The sequence below is a fragment of the Tursiops truncatus genome, chromosome X (assembly GCF_011762595.2).
Source record: "Tursiops truncatus isolate mTurTru1 chromosome X, mTurTru1.mat.Y, whole genome shotgun sequence".
NCBI lineage: Eukaryota > Metazoa > Chordata > Mammalia > Artiodactyla > Delphinidae > Tursiops > Tursiops truncatus.
The window spans coordinates 76962720-76978103 of NC_047055.1; the positions used below are offsets into that span (position 1 = coordinate 76962720).

The window sequence follows — 15384 nt, forward strand, 5'->3', positions numbered from 1 at the left end:
CCTCCCATCCCCTTTCCCACCAGACGGTGGCCATCCTGGGCCTGGGCCAAGGGGTTACCGTGAGGAAATTGGCCAAAGTATGGAAAGCCATCCTCTGAAGCCAGTAGCAGCCTGCTTTGCTTGCGTCTGTTGGGGGTGAGGAAGATGGGAGAGCAGGAATAGAGTCGTGGGGAAGTGGGGGGGGGGGCGCGGTGTGGGAGCATGGGGAATGTGAGAGTGGCTGCGCAGTCGTGAGTTTTAATTCTGGGAGGCAGAACATCACATGAGTAGCCTGCACTGGCATTCTCTTGCTGTGTGATCTAGGACGATGTCCTGCCCCTCTCAGGCCTTCAGTGTGCCCATCTACACCATGAGCCTCTTGAAGGGTCCTTCCGGAGCTGACACCCTAACAGGGCGGTAGTCCCCACACTTTTAAATCATGGATTCCCATCACTAGAGCATTTTGAGCACAGCAACACAATATATCCACAGGGATTTATTTATACATAATGTAGTGGTTAGGAACACAGACTCTGGGGCCAGCCTGCGAATATGCATCCTGGCTCTTCCACTGGGTATGTGGCTTGAGGTCTCTTGGCCTTAGTGGTCCCTGTAGAAAGAGGAGATAGGAGTCCTACTCATTGCCATCAAGTGGTTGTGAGGGTCTGGGACAGAGTACATAGATGCAGAGTATATAGATGTTGTTCTTACTATACATGTATTACTTTGCTAATTGATGATGTAGGCTTCAAATTGCCTGTCCAACGTCAAAACTGTTAAAGGATGAGGTAAAAAGAAATAAAATGCTCTCTATATTGCAATATTTTCTTCTCACTCCCCAATGGGTTGCTTAGGACACTTGGTATTGTCACTGTTCTAGAGTTTGCTTGTGATTCCTTCTCTGGTTTTCTACTAGAGAAGCGTAAGTTTGAGGCTAGGCCCCCTAAGCTGACAAGCATGGCAACCTGGACCTGGGCCTGCCTCTCACCACGCAACCGCTCCTAGATACACTGCATCTTTCCAGGACTCCTCTCCCACGGAGGGGCTAAAGGTCCAGAAGAACCAGGTTTCCCAGCCCCTGAGGACCAGCAAGGTCTGGGGGCCTCACACGTGGCCCACAGGCTCAGCTGCCCACACCCCAGGACGTCCCCCTCCCCATTCTCCTCAGCCCAGAGCCTAGGGTCGAGGTGTAGCCTCTTCCTCTCTCCCTTACCACAGCCAACGTCTCCACCACAGAGCGAGCAAGCTAAGTCGGGGGCTCACAGCCAGCACAGAATCGCTATTTCTTGGATGGGTAATAATGAGAGCTCGCCATTACTGAGCACACATGCACTTTCTTAAGTACTTTACCTGCATTGTCTCTTTGAATCTTCCCAGAGATCCTATGAAGCAAATGCTCTTCTTCCGATTTAACAGATGAGAACATCACCAATCAGTGGGAGAGCAGGGAAACCAGCTGCCAGCAGCCGGGCTGGAGAGCAGCCTCTTCACCCTGTGACAGTGAATGAACAAGTGAGGGAATGGTTTCCCTGTCCCCCTTCACGCTTTCCCAAGGCACCTGCTGTCCCCTTCCTGAATTCTGGGTTTGCTCTGACCCCCAGCCCCCCGCTTCCCCACCCTCTATCTCTTGGTGTCCAGCTTAGTGAGTCTGCACCCCGCCCCCACCCCAGGCCCGGGGCTCCTGTACCCCCATCCCCGCTCCCGGCAGTACCCCCTCCTGGGGGCCCCGCCCCCGTGGGCCGCCGACCCGCAGGTAATCCCCTCCCCCTTCCTGCCCCCGCAGCTCCAGCCCCTTCCAATTAGCCCTGTCTCGGATCCCCTCCGCTGGGAACGGGCGCCCCCCTCCCGCCCCCTTCCCCACTCCGCTCCCACGTGGGGAGCCCCGCTCCCAGGCCCCGCCGCCCTATTCAAGGCGCTCTCCTCCATTGTCTCCGCCTGCCACTCACTCAGGCCATTAGCATTTCTAAAGCCCGCTTCTCCTGGTCGCCGCTTTGGCCTCAGCCAAAAAGGGGCTCACTTTGAAACAGAAGTTTGGGGAGAGGGTGCTTCCTAGGCTACTAAAACAGCTTCCCTTTAGGCCCTCAACTCTCCAGGCCTCAATCTGCCTATAAAATGGGAAGAACTGCTCTCCCACATTTCGAGGCTTAGGACACCTGGAATTTCTCGGCTTCGAGAGTTGTTGAGAAATGGGGCAGCGCCCTGGGACCCCAATACAACTGCCCGTTCCTTCCCTTGGGTTTCTTGGGCCCTACCAATCTGGATCCTCCATCCCCCCCCCCCCCCCCCCCCGGCAACGTGCCAGGGGAGATATGGAGTTTTGTCAAAACTGGTTTTCCCTGCCCTAACCCAAGCGGCCTTTGTTAAGGCCCTGGCAGGATGGGGCATGAATGGGGGTGACTTCTTTGCCCTGGCATTTGAAACCTCCCTAAGTAACTTGGGTGGAGAGACAGCGCCACCCAGTGGCTTCATGGGCTCTAAGCTAATCTCGAGGGTGGGTCCTCACATACCTGGCTTCAGGGCCCCCAAGGAGGCGTCTCACCAGAGAAACCCTCTTTACTTGTGGGATTTCTTTTGCATTGGTTTAGCTGCTTCAGATCCAAGGCTAAATAAAGAGCCAGCGGTTAGAGTCCCAACGGGCTTAGCTCAACCTCGGCCCCGCCCCCATCATTCCTTTGGGCTGGCAATGGCCCTTGCTCTAGGCTCTGTTGCCAATGGCCAGTACTTTCCCCTCCCTGGGCCTCACTTTTCTCCATCTGGAAAATGGCAGAATATTCCCTAGCCACCTTCTGCTTTTCCTGGTGGGCTGAGGAAATTTGTGGGGTGGGGAGAGGGTGTAGGTCTGAGAGCTAGCCTTCAAAGACAGTTGGCCACCTGGACCCCAAGAATAGGCTCTAGACCCATTCATACTTCCAATACCCGATCCCTAGCCTTCAGCCCCTGCCTGGAGACTCATCAGCTGCTGACCAGCCCCTAAGAATACCGGGAAAATGGGACCTATTCCTCCTCAATGCCTACTTTGGTTCTTACTCCCTGCTTCTACCCTCTTCCTGCTTCCTCTCCCCTCCCCCTGCTTTTTCCCCTGTGGGCTACAGGATGCCTGTATTTCTCTTCAAGGCTGGTAGGGAGCAAAATAAAGCAAGAGTAACCCCTGTCTCCAATTAAAGTCCGCCACCCACCTCATTCCCCTCTGGGGCCCCTTCTGAGGCTGGTCTGGCTGAAGCAGGTGATGAGGGCAGAGGGGACCAATAATCAGCCTTAGAGACCCAGAGTGCGCTGTCTCCATCCTCCCTCCTGGCCTCCTCCTGTGGGCCCTCCCTCAGTGCGGGTGAGGCAGTGGGCTCCAAGGTCCCTCTGGCTTGGGGAGAGAGAGGAGGTGGATTAGGCCTCTAGTGTCTAGTGTCTGGAAAGAGCAGGGGAGAGGAGGAGACTTGGTCAAGAAGGAAGGAGCAGAGGATGCTCAGCTGCAGGATATAGCATGGCCTCTAAGTGCGGTCCAACCTGGACGTTCTCCCAGTCAGGAGGAGATGGAGAGAAAGAGCTGAGAGTAGTCCCAGCCACGTGGATCAGCAATACAGAGGGTAGGGCCCTGCTGGTCTTGGCCTTTTCTAGCTCTGCTCCAAGGAACTGTAGGGGGTCTGGGGCCAATGGCTATGAGTGTGGGGTGCTGTATTCAAGGGGTGCCCCCCATCCCAGAAAAGCTCTACTTGATCTGTTTTTTTTTATTACAGTTCCAGGTGAGATTTTGTCCAGAAAAATTATTCTGCCACTGAAAAAAAAAAGTTTAAAAAACCCTGACTTGATACATCCCTGCAGTTTACAAAGGGGGAAACTGAGGCCCAGAAAGGTAAATTGAGGTAGCCCTTGCACTTAGTAGAGGACCCTACACCCACAGAGTCCCCAATAAACATTTGTAGAAAGAGCTATTGAATATCATGATATTCTCAAATAATTTTAAAGCATAAACAAGTTCACTTTCATTTTATAGATAACCATGCTACAAGATCTGCCACCTTTTCAAGCTATCTACAAAAGCTGTCACATGAGCAGAAACAAAGAAAGTTGGGAATTTACTCAAGTGTTGAGAATTGCCTAAAATCATAGCGAACTCTTGTAATCGAAGTGTAAGCACAGGGGTAATTCATAAAATTGTCCTTACCTGATGTGTAAGCCAGGAGGTATGCATATTCTTGTGTAAATTTTAGTTAATTTCTGTCATGAGTTTAACATTAGCTGCTGACGTTTGACATGAAGAAAAAGTGAAAAAGGAAAAGGCTCCTCTTGCTTTGAGGTTGAAATGTGAAAAGTGCAGTGTGAACACAAAGGTATATTCACACCTCCAGGGGTGGTTTGGTCCTGCTGCGCTCCTCATTGTCCCCGAGCCACTACTCAGGTACTTGAGGCCCTCTCGCAGCCCTCTGTGGGCCATTATGCACCACAGAGCAGAGCCTGCCGATGCGCAGTGGCACGGATTCTGGATCGTTCTCTGTAGATGATCCCCAGGCAAGTTTTAATCCCAAGCCACTTCCTCTCTCTAGGTATTGATGGGCTATCAGGAAAGTAATCTAATGTTAGGAGCTGCTTGACTAGGACATAATGATCAGGAGACACCATCTACCAAAAATGGGATTGTGTATTTCAAAGACAAATAGAAACAATTGGTAGGCTAGGCTGAGGTTTGAATTATCCATGCCACTGCTTTGCCCCACCCTCCCAGCCCACCTCGCTACGTGCCCAGTATGGATAAGTAGAAAGAGCTTTGTGCTATTGACTCTCATTGAATGTGACTTCAGGCAAACCCCTTTCCTATCTGAGCCTGTCTCTTCATCTGTAAAAAGAAAGTTCAGAGTAAACCATCTATCAAGAAAGTTAAAAGACCACCCAAAGAATGGGAGAAAATATTTGCTAATCATATATCTGATAAGTGTCTAGTATCCAGAATGTATAAAGAAGCCTTACAACTCAAGAATAAAGAGATAAATCACCCAATTAAAAAATGGAGGAGAAAAGTTGAAAGAAGTAGACATTCCTCCAAAGAAGATATACAGATGGCCATTAGCCCATGAAGAGATGCTCAACATCATAGTCATGAAGGGAATACAAACCAAAACCACAAGGAGATATCACTTCATGCCAACTAAGATGGCTATAGTTTCAAAAAAAACAACTGGGAAAATAACAAGTGTTGGTGAGGAGGTAGAAAAATCGGAACGCTTGTTCATTGCTGGTGGAATTGTAAAATGGTACAGCCACTATAGAAAACAGTCTGTCAGTTCCTCAAAAAGTTAAACATAGAGTTACCACGTGACCCAGCAATTCCACTCCTAGGTACATACCCAAGAGAAATGAAAGCATGTGTCCACACAAAAACTTGTACATGAAGGTTCATAGCAAAGGTATTCATAATACCCCAAAAGGTAGAAACAACCCAAAAGTCCATCAACTGGTGAATGACTAGACAAAATGCTGTATTTCCAGACAATGGAATACTATTTGACGATAAAAAGGAATGAAGCACTGATACATAAGCTACCACACAGATGAACCTTGAAAACCTAAGTGAAAGAGGCCGAATACAAAAGGGCACATGTTATATGATTCCACTTATTTGAAGTGTCCGAAATAGGCCTACTCACAGAGACAGAAGACAGATCAGTGGTTGATGGGAGCTGTGGGTAAGGGGTGTTGGGGAGTGCCTGCTAGTGGGTACAAGGTTTCTTTTTGGAGTGATGAAAATGCTCTGGAATTAGACAGTGGTAATGGTGGCACATACTAAAAACCACAGAACTGTACATTTTAAAAGGGTGAATTTTATGGTATGCGAATTACATCTCATTTTTTTTTTAAAAGCATGAACTATAGCAGTAGTTTACAAATTTGGCTAAATAACATCTACTCCAGAACATCCCACCTTCTGCTTATCCTGGGCTTGAAAGTCTGTATGTTTTACATGCCTCTGTGGTGGTTCAGATGTAGCCGGGTTTGGGAACCATTGGCCTATAGCTCTAACATTCTAGGTCCCTGCCTGTGTCTCTAATGAGAGGTACCTGTAAATTGTTGCACACGGCCCCTTTCTTTGTGGGAGCTGGCCCCCTCTCGTGTTCTGCATGCCCTGAAACAGCCAGACCTCACACCCCAAGAAGGACCTGTTGCATTAGCCCCAGAAACAGACCCTTCTTGTGCTCCTGGGGCACAGGGGGGTTTCAACCTCTGAGGCGGGGCTGCTGGTGTTGACTTTCCCAGTTGTCGGGGGGGCCTCCTTGCCCCTCACCTGCTTTCCCTCCAGAGCCTCCTTCAGCAAAGTCTGAGAGCCATTGCTTTCTGCTCTGGGGGCGCCAACGCCAGGCCTGCCCAACTGGCCATGTGGTGAAAGGAACTCATACCCACTGGGGAATCTGGCAGTGGAGGGGGCTACAGGGATGACCCTCAGGTGCCTGGGAAACCACAGGCCTGAGGCAGTTTGGCTCTGGTGCCTGGACCAGATTCTGAGGAGTGAGCTCTTAGAGAGGCAGTCCAGGCCCAGTCTTCAGCACGAGGTCTGAGCAGATGAGTGCTTCTTGTCCCCTTCAGGGTGTGTGAAGACACGAGCGTGTGCACAGGTCTAGTGAAGCCCCAGACTCAGCTGTGAGCCGAGATTCTAGGGCCTTGCCCATACTTCCCATAGTTTCTCCTTGTCTGCCTTCCCTCCTCCAAGGCCCAGCTCATTCTGGCTCCTCGCAGTAGCTGCAAAAAAATAACGTCCCTCCCCACCCTACTGATTGAGGATGACCCTATGTTGGGCCCAATGCAAAATGCTTTGAGATACGTCCTTTCATTTCATCCTCACAACAGTCTTTTACAGTAGGAAGTACTCTTCTCATTTTACATGAGGAACAAGGAATTCAAAGCTTAGTTATTCACTTGATTAGTATTTATTGAGCACTTATTATGTGCCAGGCATTATACTAGGTGCTGGGTCTACAGAAATGAATGCGGTCCAGCCCCTCTTGGAGACTATACTCTGTCTCCAAGCAGGAAATGAGATTTCTAGAAAATAAGTTAAGCTGGGATAGCAAGCCAGGTCCACTTGAGTCCGTAAGCCCTCCTCCCTCAGACTGCCCAACCTTGGCCACACGTTCCCTCCAAGCATTGCTCCCAGCAAGACTTCCCAGGGCTGCCCTGTGGCTGGGTCTTCTCTGGGAATGTGAGAAGGAAGCATATAAGACTTCCCAAAAGCCAGTGGTTCACATGCCACCATCATGACTTTTGCCATAGTCTCATCCCACCTGTTTCATTATTTAGTTGCTGTTTTTCCTTAAATGGACTCACTTCTGAAAAATAATCTTTAACATCTTCCTTAGTGTCATACTAAGCAATTCTGTGCATGAAATCATTTGTGGTGTGCCGGTTGCATATTCTCCTAATAAACCTTAAAATAAATATATCACTATTGACATATAAATCTTCATTTAGGTGCCACTTAAAATCCTCTCGATAACTCGAAAGATAAGCACCATACTTTGGAGAAATACTTGAAGAGAAAGAAAATATGGCTCCCTTAGCTGCTTGGAAATGAACTTGCATGGAGACCACCTTTGCTGAGAAGTCGCCTTGGTAATTCTGCTCTGGGCTAGACCCTGAGTCTTTAGGGCCCAGAAATGGGTCCAGTTGAAGGTTTTGTCTGTTATTCCAAAAAGGCCAGGAGAAAGTGCAGTTGCCAAGATGGTGGAAGGTCCTGCACACTGCCAGGTGAGTCCTCAAGACTCTCACTCCCTCCAATCTCTGGCCAAGTCATTCCCCTGACAGAATGTTGGAGGCAAAGGGTGAAGGGTCTAGGTCTTGGGGCTGACAAAAGAAGGTAGAATCTGAGCAGCAAACCTCCTGGATGTTACAGAAATCCTGGGGAGGACTTTGAGTTCCCTCAGGCCTCAGGCCAAGGCTCACCATAGCTGGGAAGGGCAGGGATCCTGGGTCACAATGGCTGCATGATCCTGGGCAAGTAACTTCATCGTGTCTCAAATGGGGAAATAAGAGAACCTTCTGCATAGAGTGATCATGAGGGTTAAGTGAGACAAAATGTATGAGTGGACTTTGGTAACGGCCCATCCAAATATTTTCATTTTATGATCATGACTCTTCAACAAATTCAATAAACATGCTTTTCACACTTTGGTACACAAAGCATCATTCCACACCCTGTTGGGGAGGGGAAGCAATGGGCATGGAGGGATGTGAGCAAATGAATACAATGCAGTCCCTACAGTCTAGGAGCAGAAGCAGACGAACAGTTGGGGTTAAACTCTATGAAATGGCCAATCATTTTGGACCCACAACCCAGCACTACCTCTGATATCAGGCAAAGTGAAATAAATACAAAATGGAAATGGAGGAGGGAATGATTTTCTGTTACTGAAAAAATTGGGAAGGTTTTCCATGAGGAAGTGACTTTTTTTTTTTTTTTTTTTCAGTACGCAGGCCTCTCACTGTTGTGGCCTCTCCCATTGTGGAGCACAGGCTCCGGACGCGCAGGCCCAGCGGCTATGGCTCACGGGCCCAGCCACTCCGCGGCACGTGGGATCCCCCCAGACCGGGGCACGAACCCGCGTCCCCCGCATCGGCAGGCGGACTCTCAACCACTGCGCCACCAGGGAGGCCCCAGGAAGTGACTTTTGACTGAGCCTCGAAGGATGGGCTGGATTGTAATCAGCTGCAAACCAGGGAGAAAGAAAGGCCTTGCAGTCTAAGAGCGGAAAGAGTGGCAACAGTGACATGGGGGTGGGGTCAGGGGCACCTGTTTGGGGATGAGGTGGCCTGGGTACCTGGGCAAATGAGCTGCTGGGAGAGCTTGGTGGGATCATTATAGAGGGTCTGAGATGCTGGTCTTGCCTAACCTGGGGAGTTGGCAGCCGCCCATCAGCAAACAGGGACAGCTGAGCATTCCTCTCTGCTTACTGGGGCAGGTGGCCCGAAGTGGGGCAGCAGCCTTCCCACTTTGCCACTAAAGGCGAGAATGGCAGCAAGAGAAATTGTAATCAGCCAAAAGAAAGAACTTTTTGGGAGTCAGCTGTGAGAACCTGTTCTAGAATGGCCAAGGAAGGCTAAGGAATCTCCTCCCCTGGAGACCTTGAAAAGCAGGAGAGATTCTCATCTGTCTGGTCTGGAAGAATTCTGCCCAGAGGCAGGGGGCTGGACTAAGTGACCCATTTGGGTTCTTTCCAGTCTGCAGCCTAGGTGATCTCATTGTTCCCTCTTCTTCTAGACGGGGTTGCCTCGCCCCAGCTCAGACTCATTGGGATTATTCCTGTTGTTAGAGATCTCCCAGGCCCCCAGAGCCACGGCTCTTCCGGTTGGTGACTCACGAACTTGTCATCAACATCATCCCAGTGTCTAGCCTCCATCCTCCTTGCTGTCAGCTTGATTAAGCTTAGCCTTTCTCTTTCTAGCTTCCTTTGAAGTTGAGGAAACATAAGTTATTATCCTTATATAGCCAAGACCTTGCATGGTCAGCCTTACCTCCAGCCTTCCTCTCACCTCTGAAGAGATAGTCAGGGCCTCACAGATAGAATAGGTTTTAGAGTTGAAGGGCCTGGGTTTGAGTTTTGATTAGTTGTGCGACCTTGGGCAAGCCATTTAAGGGCAGGGATTAAGTCAACTAACAGCTGTGGAGCACTTGCTATATGCTCAAATACTACTTGCTGAATGAATCAAATGTAGGTATTATCCCTATTTTATGGGTAGGAAAACTGAGGCTCTAAGAGGTAAAGTTTCGTGCTCACCATCACCAACTAAGTAAGTACTAAAGCTAGAAATGGAACTCAGACTTCACAGATTCCCAAAACTGTGCCTTTTCCACCCTGTGGTGTTATTTCTTGCCTCACCGCTCAACCTCAGTTCTCTCATCTATAAAATGGGGCTAATCCTCTCTGCCCCACAGAGTTATTGGGAGCATTAAAAATGTACATACTGTATGTGAAAGTGATGTGTAAGCCAAAAAGTGCTGGGCAGACACTAGATAATTATAACTCTCAAGCCCTGGTCAATCCTCTGGGCTTCTGCCAACACTTTTGAGAAGCTATTCCGGAGGGCAGCAGGCAGAGTCGGTTTCTCCCTTCCTCTATCATTGGAGGATGGAAGAGGACTCTCTTCTATCACAGCTCTTATTGTACTGGGTTGGAATTCTTTCTTTAGCATGTTTGCCTCCCTAATTCAACTGTAAGCTTCTCCAGGGCACAGTGCTTGACACACTGTAGCACTCAACAAGTTTGGTTTGAATGAATGAATGAATGAATGAATGCAGTACCTTGCCCTCACAGACCTGCTCCTACTCTGTCAGTGGTCCAGCCTCCAACCTCCCTACCCAGAGCCCAGCTTCCTAACTGGGCCACCCACCACTAGCCTTCCAATCTCATGGTCACATGTTGACCTTGGCCAGCTGGCATTCAGTCCTCAGCATCTGACACTCAGCATCCTTCTACCAGAAATGCCTTTCCCCACCCAATGCCCTCTTGTCAAAGTTCATATTCCACCTCGTCCATGAAGCTTTCCCTGACTACCCACCTTGTCCCAAACTAAAGGTGATCTAATTTTCCCATGAGCCCCCATTGCATAGAGTAGGTACCCTTTAGAGAACTCCTTAATATCCTCTACCTTCTCAGACAGTCATGTACATCCCACTGTGTGACCTTGGCAAGTCCCTACCCCTGATCTGGGTCTCAGTCTCCAATCTGTGCATATGTGTCCCACAACTCTTCCAACCCTTCCATCCTGTGACCTGGCTTCTTTGGGGCTCAGGGAGGATAAGACACCAAAGAGCTCCAGTTGGGGCCTTTGACTCTTGACAGCACGTGCCCAGCTCCCAGGCCTGAAAGTCAGCTGCTCAGATATTACTAGCTAAGTGACTTGCTTAATAAAGGGATAAATAAATATCTACTTAACATGATTACTGTCAGAGGTCTGAGCTACAGGACCTTTCCATTGCTGGAGTTTTATTGCAGGAGAAGCTGATCAGTTCTAATTAGCCAACTCCCAGGTGTTTAAAGCAGAGGCAAGAGCAAGGGGAGAGGAGGGGATTGGGGAGTGGAAGGCAGGTGGGGAAAAGGCGGAGAAGGCGTTCTACACTCCCCTCTCTCAGCTGCCTACCTGCCATGGTCGGGCTCAGGACTCCTCAGGAACCCCAAACATAGTGACACCTCAGGCACCTCACCCATCTGGGATGAAGGAAGCTTCTTGAGAACGTACTATGTGCCGGGTACTGTTCCAAGCCTGTTCTCTGCATGATCTCATTTGATCCTCGCAATGACCTGCAGAAGCAAGAACTCTTCATTGTCTCATTTCCTAGTTGGGGAAACTGAGATGCACAGAAGTTAAGCCCGTTGTCTGAGCTCACACCACAGGGAAGCAGAGGAGCTGGGACTGGGTCTGATTCCAAGGCCCGGGTTGCTGTCTTTGGCATCTGATACCACTCCAGGTGACAGGCCCAGAGGGTTTGTGCTGCTCAGAGAGAGATTTGGATAGGCGGTGACCTCCCTTTGCTGTGGTACTCAGCCTAGAGGTCTTCCAGGATGGGCCAAACTGGGCACATCCAGAGCTGGCAGGGTACCTGAGAGAGCTGGTCATCATTTGATTCAAGAACTCCTCCTCCTCTGATTCAGGTCAAAGCTCTGTGCTGGAAATCCTGGATGACTCAGATCCCCGCCCTCAAGGAGCTCACATTCAAGGGAAGTCTATGAATATTTGAATAGCAAGTCATTGAAGTGTAAAAATGTACGTGAAGAGATACAACTACCTTCTATCGCTTAATTCCTCTGCTTAGAAATTTTTCCTAGGCTTTGAGGCCCTAAGTCAGAAAATCTGGGTCTCCTTCCATGAGACCGCTTGCGGTGTGGGAAGGAGTATGGACTGTGGCATCTGGATTTGAATCCAAGATCTCCCATATATTAGTCCCTCTGCCTCTCTCTCTCTCTGGCCCGCCACCCTTCTGGACCTAGCTTCACAACTCTTACCTGAGCACACTATCTCCTAACTGGCCTCCCTGCTTCTCTGGAATCCATTCCTCACACTGAAGCCAGAGTGAGCTTCGTATGACAACCCCACTCTAAGTCCTTCAAAGTCCTCACCACAGCCTACGAGGCTTCCGTGACCTCTGGCTTCATTTCAGGCCACACTCTCTCACTCACCGAGCTCTGCCACACTGGCCTTCTTAATGTTGCTTAAGAAATCCGATCTCATTTCTACCTCAGGGCCTTTGTACTTGCTATTCAGGCTACCTCAGTGCTCTGATCCCAGCCATTTGCATTCCTGGCCTCTTCTCATTCTTTTTTTTTTTTTTTTTTTTTTGTATATTTATTTATTTATTTATTTTTGGCTGCCTTGGGTCTTCGTTGCTGTGTGCAGGTCCTCTCTAGCTGCGCGAGCAGGGGCCACCATCCCTTGTTGTGCTGCACAGGCTTCTCATTGTGGTGGCCTCTCTTGTTGTGGAGCATGGGCTCCAGGCACTCCAGCCTCAGCAGTCGTGGCACGTGGGCTCAGTAGTTGCAGCTCCCGGGCTCTAGAGTGAAGGCTCAGTAGTTGTGGCTCGCGGGCCTAGCTGCTCCACGGCAAGTGGGATCCTCCCGGACCAGGGCCCAAACCTGTGTCCCCTGCACTGGCAGGTGGACTCTTAACCACTGCGCCACCAGGAAAGCCCCTCTTCTCATCCTTAAATGTCACCTCCTCAGGGACATTTTCCCTGTTCACCCTATCTTAGACAGCAGTAACCCCTTTGTTCTCAATTTGAGTACTTTTTGTTTCCATCCAAACACCACAATTGGTAGTAATTTTTTATTCCTTCAAAAATGGGTTTATTGTCTGTTTCCTCCCACTCAGATATAAGCACCATTAGGGCAATGACTTTGTCACCACCACTGTGCCTTGGACAGAGTTTGGCACATAGTCGGTGCTCAATACAGACTTGGTAGATAGACAGATGGATGGGTAGATGGTTGGAGCAATGAATGAATGGCCATTTCTTAAAGCTGTTGTGAGGATTAAATGAGCTGATGCATATTAAATGTCTGGCACAGAGCCCAGCAAAGAGCCCAGCTCAATAACTAGTATTTGAATCTGCGTGTGACCTGCTGGCTAGCACCCAGCTATTCCCTGAGCCAGCCCCACCTTAGCCAGCTAGCTCTCCATCCCACCACCCTGCTCCCGGCAAGGCCCAGCTCCTACTGCCCTGGAAACAAATCCGTTCTCACCCATAGGCAGTGGTGTGCTGGAGTTGAGTGCCACTTGTTAATAACTCAGGAACTTTACAAGCAGATTGTTAAACTATTGGTAGCTTCAGAGTGGCCATGGTGGGAGTATTTACACCACAGAAATTGGCAAATAGTACAAATCCCACCCCCCCACACACAAAGAGCCAGTTTACCAGTACACCCCGCTAGTCTTCTCTCCTGCTGCACCCCCCGTCAAAGTGCACTGCCCCATGTTCTCTGCCTGAGTCCAGCCTGCCAGCCTTCAAGGTTCAGATCAAGGACTGACTCCCCCAGAAAGGCTTTCAGCCTCCCTGATCTCACCTCTGCTGACAGCCTTAGTGCCACAGGCAAGGGTACCTAAGCCAGCATTCCTATATATTGATTTGTCTTCTTTTTCTCCAAGTGAACATGAAGATCTTATCCCTGAAGCTTACTTTTAAAACTGCAAAAGCAGGAACATGGTTGACATACTTACTTCTTCTAGTCCCTCAGGGTGCCTAGCACAAGACTGGGAACTGGAGAGGTGTCAGTAAAGTGTTCACAGCAGCAAGTGTCCAATAACAGACAAATATGGATAAAGAAGAGGTGGTATATATACAATGGAATATCAGCCATAAGAAAGAATGAAATAGTGCCATTTGCAGCAACATGGATGGACCTAGAGATTATCATACTAAGTGAATTAAGTCAGTCAAAGACAAATATCATATGATATCACTTATATGTGGAATATTCAAAAAATGATACAAATGAACTTATTTACAAAACAGAAACAGACTCACAGACATAAAAAACAAACTTATGGTTATCAAAGTGGAAATGGGGGGAGGGATAAATTAGGAGTTTGGGGTTAACATATATACACTACTATATATAAAATAAATAAACAGCAAGGACCTACTGTATAGCACAGGGAAATATATTCAATATCTTGTAAAAAATCTATAATGAAAAAGAATCTGAAAAATAATATATATGTATACACACATATATATACATATATATGGCTGAATCAGTTTGCTGATTCTAACACAACATTGCTGAAACTAACACAACATTGTAAATCAACTATATTTCAATAAAAATTCTTTTAAACAAACAGCAGCAAGCTGGCAGAGTGGCAAGAGTCTAGGGAAACAGGGAAGCAGGAGCCCTACATTTGGCTCAGCTCAGCCACTGACTTGCAGTGTGACCTTGGTCCAGTCCCTTTACCTTTCCAGGCCTCAGTTTACCTATCTAAAATGATGCTGATGATTTTTTTTTTTTTTTTGCGGTACGCGGGCCTCTCACTGTTGTGGCCTCTCCCGCCATGGAGCACAGGCTCCGGACACGCAGGCCCAGTGGCCATGGCTCACGGGCCCAGCCGCTCCGCGGCATGTGGGATCTTCCCGGACCGGGGCACGAACCCGTGTCCCCTGCATCGGCAGGCGGACTCTCAACCACTGCGCCACCAGGGAAGCCCGATGCTGATGATTTTTGAAGCTTCCTTCAAACTTCAGGATTCCAAGGGCTTGTTCATTGAATGATGTGTAAATGAGTGTTTATTATTTGATGCGAAAACTCTTAGGTACTTTCAAAGAAACAGTTCCTGACACCCCTTCCACCACGTTCACCACAAGAGAAGATTTAGAAGGGCCTTTGGGACAATTGAACCCAAGGCATTTTTATGCATTCTGCAGATAATGATAGCTAGGGTTTACCGAGCCCTTGTGATGTGCCAGGTACTATTCTAAACACTTGACATTGATTAACCAGTTTAACCTTCACAACAACAACTCTAAAAAGGTAGATACTATTATCAATGTCCATTTTACAGATGGGGAAGTTAAGGTTCAGAGAAGCGAAACAACTTGCCCAAGTCACACGGTTTGGGAAGTAGTAAAATCGAGGCTTGAACTAGGCAGCCTGATTCTAAATCCCACACACCTGACCACTGTGCTGCGCTCCTTTGTAGTTTCTCAGAGGAAGTAGCTGTCCTTCAGCGGCCCTGGAGCCCCCAGACAGAGAGCTAGCTTTCCCACCTGCACCCCAACAGGTCCCATTGTAGTGCAAGCTTTACCAATAGGCAGAATGCCTTAGAGGAAATGTCACATCTCGCTGCCTCCACCTCCCAGCTATGTGACCCTGGGCAGGTCCCTCTGCCTCTCTGAGCCTCAGTTGTCTCATCTATTTCACACAGGGCTCTTATGAGAAT

The 15384-nt window shown here is 48.8% G+C and overlaps 1 long non-coding RNA gene across 1 annotated transcript in view; it reads right to left on the bottom strand.

Moving 5' to 3' along the window:
* Positions 1 to 407: 407 nt before the first annotated feature.
* Positions 408 to 15384, bottom strand: part of LOC109552393 (uncharacterized) — a 64502-nt gene continuing 49525 nt past the window's right edge. Inside the window, exons 2-3 of the long non-coding RNA XR_002179196.3 lie at positions 1330 to 1471; positions 408 to 589 (exon numbers count right to left, since the gene is read on the bottom strand). This is a non-coding gene — a long non-coding RNA (uncharacterized lncRNA). The remainder of the gene's footprint in view (positions 590 to 1329; positions 1472 to 15384) is intronic.